Below are 8814 nucleotides of genomic sequence, written 5' to 3'. Positions count from 1 at the left end.
ACTGCTGTTTGCTTTCGTCTTGATTCACGTCGTCACATTGACTTTATGAGACATATGCCCAAACTGACAAATACATGGTGTGTTTTTCTTCTTGCCTCTGACTATGCATGTGTGCAAATGTGTGAATTATGTATGCAAATAAGAGACAGAGGTGGTGTGTTTTATTATGCTTAAAATATTGAAAATCATATTGATGTCTAGGCTTTGCAAATGTGCTTGTAGACGTGTTGAAAAAACAAAAGGACTGAGATTGTTGGTCTCTACACATGTCAGTGTCCCTGTTAGATAAAATAACAGCACACTAAATTGCTCAATGCAAATAACTAGCAAACACTAACAATACAATATCACCTTACACCAATGTGTTGATTCAGCAGAAAGGACAGTGACAGCCAATGCTATCAACCTCAATTGACTCAAAAAGCTCCTACAATTACTCACTACCTCTTAATAACAATGACCATAACAGGATCCAGGGCACTTCACTGGGCCTGGAGACGGTTCTCTGTACAATTATTCATATCACAGCCCGAACAAGAGCAATGGACAGAATTGTTGGAAGTGAGTAATTATAGGGCCAAGCAGCAGTGGCTCTAAATGCCACAAGCTGAGCGACTAAGTAGTAGCCTTGTATCCACGGTAACCTTTAAGTAGCAAAGTAATATCTATATAATATGGCCCCATCTAATCTGCGAGAGAGGTTGTCCAAACTCTTTGTGACGAGGAAATGGTTGAAAAGAAGTTTATTAGTGACTATTTATTAAACAATTTCACAGGGAAATTGTTTACTAGGTTCATGGAAAGCATGCTAGATTTAATCAGTTTGAGAGAAATTGAATTTAATTTGTGTGTATGGAAATACTAAATGACAATAAATTGAATATTGAATCATTGAGAGCCACAATACTGGCTTAGTTTAAATGTTTCCCGAATGCCTCTGGTTCCTCACGTTGACACTATGATTTCTTCATAACCCACCTTTACATCAATGTTACTGGTTCCCAAAAAAAAATCCGCCATCACTGCATTAAGCAACCTCCATTTTCTCTGGACCTCCTTGACACCTGCATGTATCCTATCATAAAGAAGAAATGGCGAAAACGTCGGTGTGAGGTTTCATCACATAGAACCAGGGATGGAGAAAAATAATAAAATTGTATTATTTATCACAGGTTGGCAGGGTGAACTACTGAACACAATATATCCATTTGCATCACCCTAACAACTCTGTCCTCTGTCATCCCCAGCATTAAGAATTGAGCTCTATATATCAGCCTTCGTCAGGCCACTGTCAAATCTCTGCATCCTCAAGATTTTAACTTTGTAGGAACTAAAGGCGTTTTCGTGTTTGTAAATCTACAGCTTCAATTATTTCATTTTCTGTTTTAATATAATTATATAATTTAACTTCTTTATCAATCACATTTGACACCAAATGTGAATGATTATATACATTTGCCAATGCACTTGAAAATCATGAGCACTGTGTCTTCCAGTATGAATAACAAAAAGTGCCTAATTAGGGAGTTACGTGGACAAAGCTTATGGCTGAATTTTCATCGCCCTTTTCACTGGTTCCAGTCAACTCCGTATCTATTTACACAAAAAGGTGTGAGATGGTTTTAGTGTCCATAGGAATTAATTATATTCATTTGACTCCAAATCAGGTAAAAAGAAAATGTATTCTATCAGACATGACCATCCTCCTTAGGATATGATACCAGACTAAGGCTGTGTATTTTGTCTGCAATCACAGACAACATATATAATTCTAAATTCCATATAGATTCAGATCACCTAAATAACGGGATGTATACGAAAAGAGGCGAGAACAAAGTAGTGTGACAAAAGCAACAGGAATTTAGATCAAGGAGTGAATGCACAATATGTATTCTTTGCAAAAGTCACCTTTGTGGACTGATATTGCAAAGTGCAGCTATTGTACTGACGGCCTGAGGTAAAAGTGGGACACATCCAGACTTAAATAATCGGCACAGCAGTTGCACGTGTGCACATAACATTGAGGCTGGTTGCCTAGTCACAGCGGAACACAGGCACTGCATCCCGGTCCCAGAGAGTGGACTGGAGATGCTGAGTCAGCCAAATCCCTCAGCTTTGGATTTGGGCACAATGTCTGACCCACATAACTAAATGCAGGGTACAATATAGTACCGACTCACATTAAGTTTCATAGTACTTTACGTGTAGTTGCACTAACACTACTTGTGACATTGTTTCCTGAATATACTGCTTTGATAAACTCAAAGATAGTATATAAATCTAGTTGAATAATGCACAAATAAAATGATTTTGAAGAGGTGGCTGAATTACATGTTTTAACAGGTTGTCCTCACCTGGCCCATTAACCTCTGAGGGCATTAAAAGCCAGGAATAATCCCCATGAAGTTGAATTTGTGCAGCAGCTTTCTCCTTAGTTAGTGAGAGGGTATTTTGTTCCAAAAGCAGGTTTAAAATCCCACACTGGTCATATTTTGGTCAGTTGAACGTACTAAGACACACAAACACATACACACACCTCACAAAGGGCAGTTAGATGTGTAGTGGCCCGAGGCTTGCTTGCCCATGGCAACAGAACACGCAACCATTGCCTCCCATTAACCTCCTCCAAAGCGGGGGGAGAGGACTGCAAACAGACAAGAGCTGAAGACTTTATATTTAGAGGGTGCACTACTGAGGCTCTGCTAGCTATCTGTTCCATCTTTGTTCCTCCTTGAGAGGCAGTGCTCGCAGGCTGTCAGTAACCTGGCAACAGGTAGGGTACTCTTTACTTATTTTGTGTTTTTATGTAAGAATAAATAAATAAGACACATTTCCAGTTAATAATTTCAGGTAGACCCACTGACTCCTCTGGCAAAAACACTGTCCAAGTGTGTGCAGTTGAATTTCCATCGATGAGGAGAAAACATGGCAGGTGGGAAAATGGGAGCTTAAACTAATATCAAAGTGATCCCAAAAGAGAAGGAAGAGAAAAAGAGGAAGAGAATACTTGCATCTACAAATTCTGCCTGTAATTTTCAAAGCTGTGGCCTAGATAAGCACTTGAACTTAGGAGTTGGTTTTCAGATATGTTTTCAGACATGTTTATGCTCCCTCAGCTCCTCTGTTCTGGTTGAAACACTATCCCCAACAATATACGAGACCAACATTTGTATGACAGCATGTTTTTGTCTGTTATTGATTGGCTGCATGGTTATTTTGTCATGCTGGTGCAGTGTTGGCAGATGTACAATAATTATCGTACTTTTACGATCATTTTGCTCTTCATACTGTGTGAACAATAATAATAATTTATTTATTTTTATAGCACTTATCTAAACAAGTTATCAAAGGGCCTCACAAAAGACATCTATGGCAATAAGATGAACTCAAATAAAAGGTATACAATTCCGTTTTTAAAGGCCAAATCATAACATAACAAGGTCATGAGCCTAAAATTTATAGAGAAACAGTTCCCACAATAATGCCAAAATTCCCTAATGTACGATAATTTAAATTACAGTATAATGAGCTTTAATAATACATATACTAATATATGGATCCTATATCTGTGTTTACGCATTTTTTTGTGATGATGAACATTAATATTGGTGTAATCTCTTGTCACCTGACTTCTTTCCAGCCAGTGGAGGATGTTGGAGACACACAGAGGGATCAAGATGTGGTGCGTCTGAATCTTTCTCACGATTTACGCTCAGTTTCCTTGCGTCAGCAATGTGGCTAGATTTTTAACCAGTGTCAGAAACCCATTCATCTAAACATTGCCTATGTGCTTTTTGAAAGTGCATATTTGTTTTCTTACATATGACTCGTGTGCAATTATTTTCCCCAAAACAAGATAATTTTAAGCCTTTGGTAAGATTCAACATTTCCCATCTGGCAGTGCTGTGGATAATGGTATGGCTGTATCCAGTGTCATTCTGCTACTGGGGAAACATGTTCTCCCTTGTTTATAGTTCTTTAAACCAATTACAACCCATTTGGGTGGCATGAATCCCTGGATACAAGGAAGGTGCCCCTGCAAAATAGGTGAGTGGGAACTTGTTTTGGTGGAACATTTGCATGTGGGGAGGTGAGCATGGTAAATCCCACTCATAAGAAAACACAACAAAATAAATTCTGCTTTTTGCCTGTGTGTGCTAACGATATTCTATTCGTTTCTCACACTATTTGTATGATGTCCCTCTGTAGGACTTCCTCCTTCCTTCCGAATCAATAATTCAAGGTGTTGTTTGGGCAGTGAGTAAACACTAAACAGGATCCTGATCTATTCGGATGACATGACCTCCATTATGTTATCATGAGGACATGAAGGTCATTGATTGGTGGGGAAACATTAGCGCGTGTCAGGCTGATTCATCTGCAGCTCAGTTTAGTAGGCAACATGGTTGTGAATAGAGGTAAGGGGATCAACTTGCTTCCTACGGTTTCTAATCGATACAAGTCACTAAGAACAAAAGCTAATTATGACTAAGTAACGTGGTCATAACTTAACAGACTGAACCTATAGGGACACTCAACAGAACCAGACATTCTAAACACATTTATGGTCTTTGGACTTCGACCATTGCATTTTTCACTCTGAAGAATAAAGGCTTGTGTGTTCTTTTCCATGCCAACTTTGATCAGAGCCCTGGAGGAAATGGTCATCTGGACTCTGTAAAGGAAACTTTGTCTTAATTGTTAAAACTAACACTGCGAAACCTGCACTGTGTTATCCCTGGTTTACAGTAGGCACAACGGCAGTTGGCTCTATTTTGTTGTCAAATACAGGAAGGCAGGGAGGAGAAAAACAGCATGAAATCGTATCAGTAGAGAGAGAGAGGACACTTGGTATTATTAATAGTAACAGACCCATGACAGTGAACAGAGAGGAGCCTGTGTGAGCCGCCTTTTATTTCAGCCACCCCTTCCATATACCCCACAACTCCCACTTCCCTCCACCCCAGCATCTTATGAAATATGTACAAGGCAAACAGAGGTGGGGTTGATGCGCAGACCTTCCTCCTCTATGACTAACCGCTACACGTCCAGTACCATTACTTATTTATAAGGCATGCCGTGTAAGTGCCAGAGTGGCCTCGCTCGCTTTCCTCCACGCCATAAGGGCACTTTCATAACACCCTGTTTACATTTCACCCACCATGAGAGATGTGATAACAAAAAAGGATCTCCAATTAGTTACAGTGTCCAGACCATGGTGAGACACTGGCGGCTGTGACGCTTCTGATAAATATTTGTAATGTCATAGTAATGTTGGTTTGCGCTCAGTACCATCCTAGGTTATTTGAGGAGAAGAGTTAAAAACTTTTCCAAACTTTCAAACTATAAGTTGAGTAGAATAAGTGGAAGAAAAATAAACGCCTTGTTCAAAAAAAGCTTTTTGAAAGTGATTACACTGAAGGAAGTAAGTCTTAATATATTGTTTCTTTAAATTATCTGCCTTTATGAAATCACATTTTTTCTTTTCTTTTCAAGTTATTTGTCTTTTTATACATTAATATCATAGGTGTCCATTTGTTTTACTGCTGCAGGAGCAGAAATATTACCAGGATTCAATATTAGAGCCACTGCGTATGGTTTAATATCATTTTTGCAACACCATTAATTTTAGTGCATTTGATAATTTCAAACTGAATGAATTTACAATGGCTAGATTAGACTCTCTTGGTGCATGTTGATTGATGTGGATTGAATAATAATAATTAAAACAAATTCTAACATCATTACAGAAAAATCTATGAATACAGCAAAGCCTCTTGCATGGTGAGAGTATAGTGCAGATTTTCAGCTTTGAAATTTGGCTTCTCAAGAAAAAAAAAAGAACATACTCATCGCCGCTTGCATAGAAATAAGTGGGAGGATTCATTGTCAGTAGGTAAACAAAGCATTGTGACAAGCCAGTACCCCTCCCCACCGTTTTCGAAACACAGTAAAGAATCAGATCAAATCTGGATTAAGAATAAAATGCCTACAGCATTTTACATGCACCTTCCAACTGTATGGATGCAAGCTCCAACGTTCTTACCAAGGAACTCCATCTGGTGTGACTTTATTCTACTGGATTGTATTATTTACTCTGTGAAAACCATGTAGCTTCAGACACTTGCTAAAAGAATCAGGTCATACTCTCTGATATATAAAGTATATCATACCAAAAGCAGTGGAACCTACAAATAACCCTGTCACTTTAAATATAATACAATAAAAACCATACAGAAGAAAGCTGTTTACAGAATATACGGTATTTTAATGGAAAATTCTGGCTGCTCAGGAATGTATGTAAAGATTGTCTTTGTGATAAATGTACATGTTAAGTACTCAGATCGCCTCTGTGAATGTGAAAGCTAAGCATCCTTCTTCCCTTATGGCAATATAGGTCATATTTTCCTCCAACTCTGCCTCTTGAGTGTCTCAGCATGAGCTTTGCCCCATCTCTGAATGCCACCAAACACAGAGCTGGCCATACCACTTGGGACACACAGACAGTCATTGACACACACATTCCGACAGAAGCAGTGCCAGGCAGACCTCAGACATGTTACCATTACCATACTGCACCACTGTCTGGGACCTCCATTGCCACTGTATCCCCAAACCACTATCCAGTGCCACGCCTTATACATCTAGCCTCAGGCCAGGCCAGCCCTGCCCAGCTGTGTGTGATCCAGGCCAGACCTGGCTGACACAAGTCCACCCTCCATCTACGCCATCCACTCCATCCTTCTCTGCATCTCTCACACCCTAATCTCTCTCATCACTTGTCTCTGGATGGATGGGGGTTTGGGATTGACGGCAGGCCCTCCGCCCGCCGTCCTTGCCATCGCCATCTGCTTGGTGAGCTCAAGGAAAGTGAGAGGAAGTGTGGCGTGTGTCTGCCAGCCAGCCAGCTATCTTCGCTGAGGGCCGTTGCGTCCAAAAACGCTGTGCCGTGCCGCAGAACCTTAACTCACTGTCACAGGGCCGTCCAATGTGATTGATCTGGTCCATTTAGTTGGAGCAGCCAAGTCTGGAGGAGGCCTGGTCCTCCAGTAGCCCCTCCAGCCCCTCTCTGCCCAATCTAGTCCTGACATCCCAACTAGCACAACACAAACACTAGAGCCCTGCCAGCTGGCCCACAAGCTTGACATGCTCTCCCTGCTTATCAGATAACACGCCACAGGGCTAAAGCCAGGCTTGCATGGCCTGTAGTTCTTTTGACTGTCCTATTGTGGGGTAATTGTACTGAATTGAATCATAATACATGTTCAAATAGCAATATGCTTTTAGTGCATGATAATGTCATCCTGTTGGAAAAGCAGGATATTTTATTTATTAACCAGAGGACAGCTGAGGTCAGGGAAGTTAAATGCAATCGCTCTGCACTGGTAAATTAATGCTCAAAGAGAAGCTTTTTATCAGCGCTATTAAATTGAAGTGATTCAAAAAGCAGACAGTGATGCATTTCATATTTCAACAAATCCTCCAGAATATTCTCAATACATTTATTAGAGACAGATGAAATGGAGTTCGGAGGAAATTAAAGAGGTCATCAGTACAGGTTTGTGCAGTTTCATTTTACATCCCTAATATCATTTCCTGTTCAGCATATTTACGTATCCCTATCCCTTTTATTGGATGGCTGGTGCTCTGGCTTGGCTCATTCCAAGCAAGGCATTTCATTGGGGTTTAGTTACTATGAAAATGGGTTCCCTAGACAGAGAGGTCACGGCCACAGTCCTTCATCCAGTTGCTATTTGCGCTCTGTGTGTATTACATCACTTTGAAATCAGGCAAGTCCAAAGCACCGACTTGCTCAATGCTCCCTTTTAACAAGCCCAGTGTTAGTTTTTGGAATTTGCCCATCGCCTGTTTTTACACTTTTTCCTTAAGACTCCAACAACATCACATGGAGTTACTTTTCTTTTTAGACATGCGACTGCTGCCGAGGCTTCGATCCCGACCTGCTCCATTTCACTACATAAACAGAAAAAGATTGTAGATTTACCCTTAAAAGTCATGTAGGGTTTCCTTGATTTTGTTGATATAGATGTGATATTTAAGTGAAACAGACATTTCTTTAATGCTTTAATTGTGATCAGCGAGGCGAGGCAAAGATACTGACCTTTTAGTTTCAGGCCAGGATTCAGAAGAGAAAGGGACTCCATGTACTCTACATATATTCGCTGAGTGAGTTTATGACATTCAGGGAAGTTGTTAGGAAAGTTGCATGTCCTCTCACTTTAATATTTAACAAGAGGAGAGCTTTTTTCTCTAAAACTTTTCATCATCCTTTTGGTCACTGTATGTTGTTTTTTTTCTTCTTTCTCCAAGCCTCGCTCTCTCTCACACACACACACACACACACACACACACACACACACACACACACACACACACACACACACACACTAACAGAGCTATTTCTGTATTACCTTTGCTGCAGGAGACAATATTTTGCATCAGACACAGAGTAAAAGGAACCTCACAAACCAAAATACTTTCTCATCACCTAAAAATAATAATATTCACAGTTTCTGCATTAAACGCACACAAGTAAATGTTTTGACATAATCCAAATTTTTTCAGGACAGTTGTTTGTGTATAGTGGGCCAGTAATGCAACCAGAATTTGAACTCACTATTGTGTGACGTCCTAGGCAGAGTCCCTATCTAACTGAGGCAGTTGGAGCATTTCGTCTGTGAGCTGTCCAAGGACCACCATGGGAACTTCACTAGAGGGGATGGCTGGAAACATTGTGGGAGTGCAGTGACAGTTGGGGGACTTTTCTCATGTGAAAAGGGCCCAGCCGCTCCA

This window comes from Limanda limanda, chromosome 5 (genome assembly GCF_963576545.1).
Source record: "Limanda limanda chromosome 5, fLimLim1.1, whole genome shotgun sequence".
NCBI lineage: Eukaryota > Metazoa > Chordata > Actinopteri > Pleuronectiformes > Pleuronectidae > Limanda > Limanda limanda.
Note: the sequence above shows the minus strand (reverse complement) of the source record.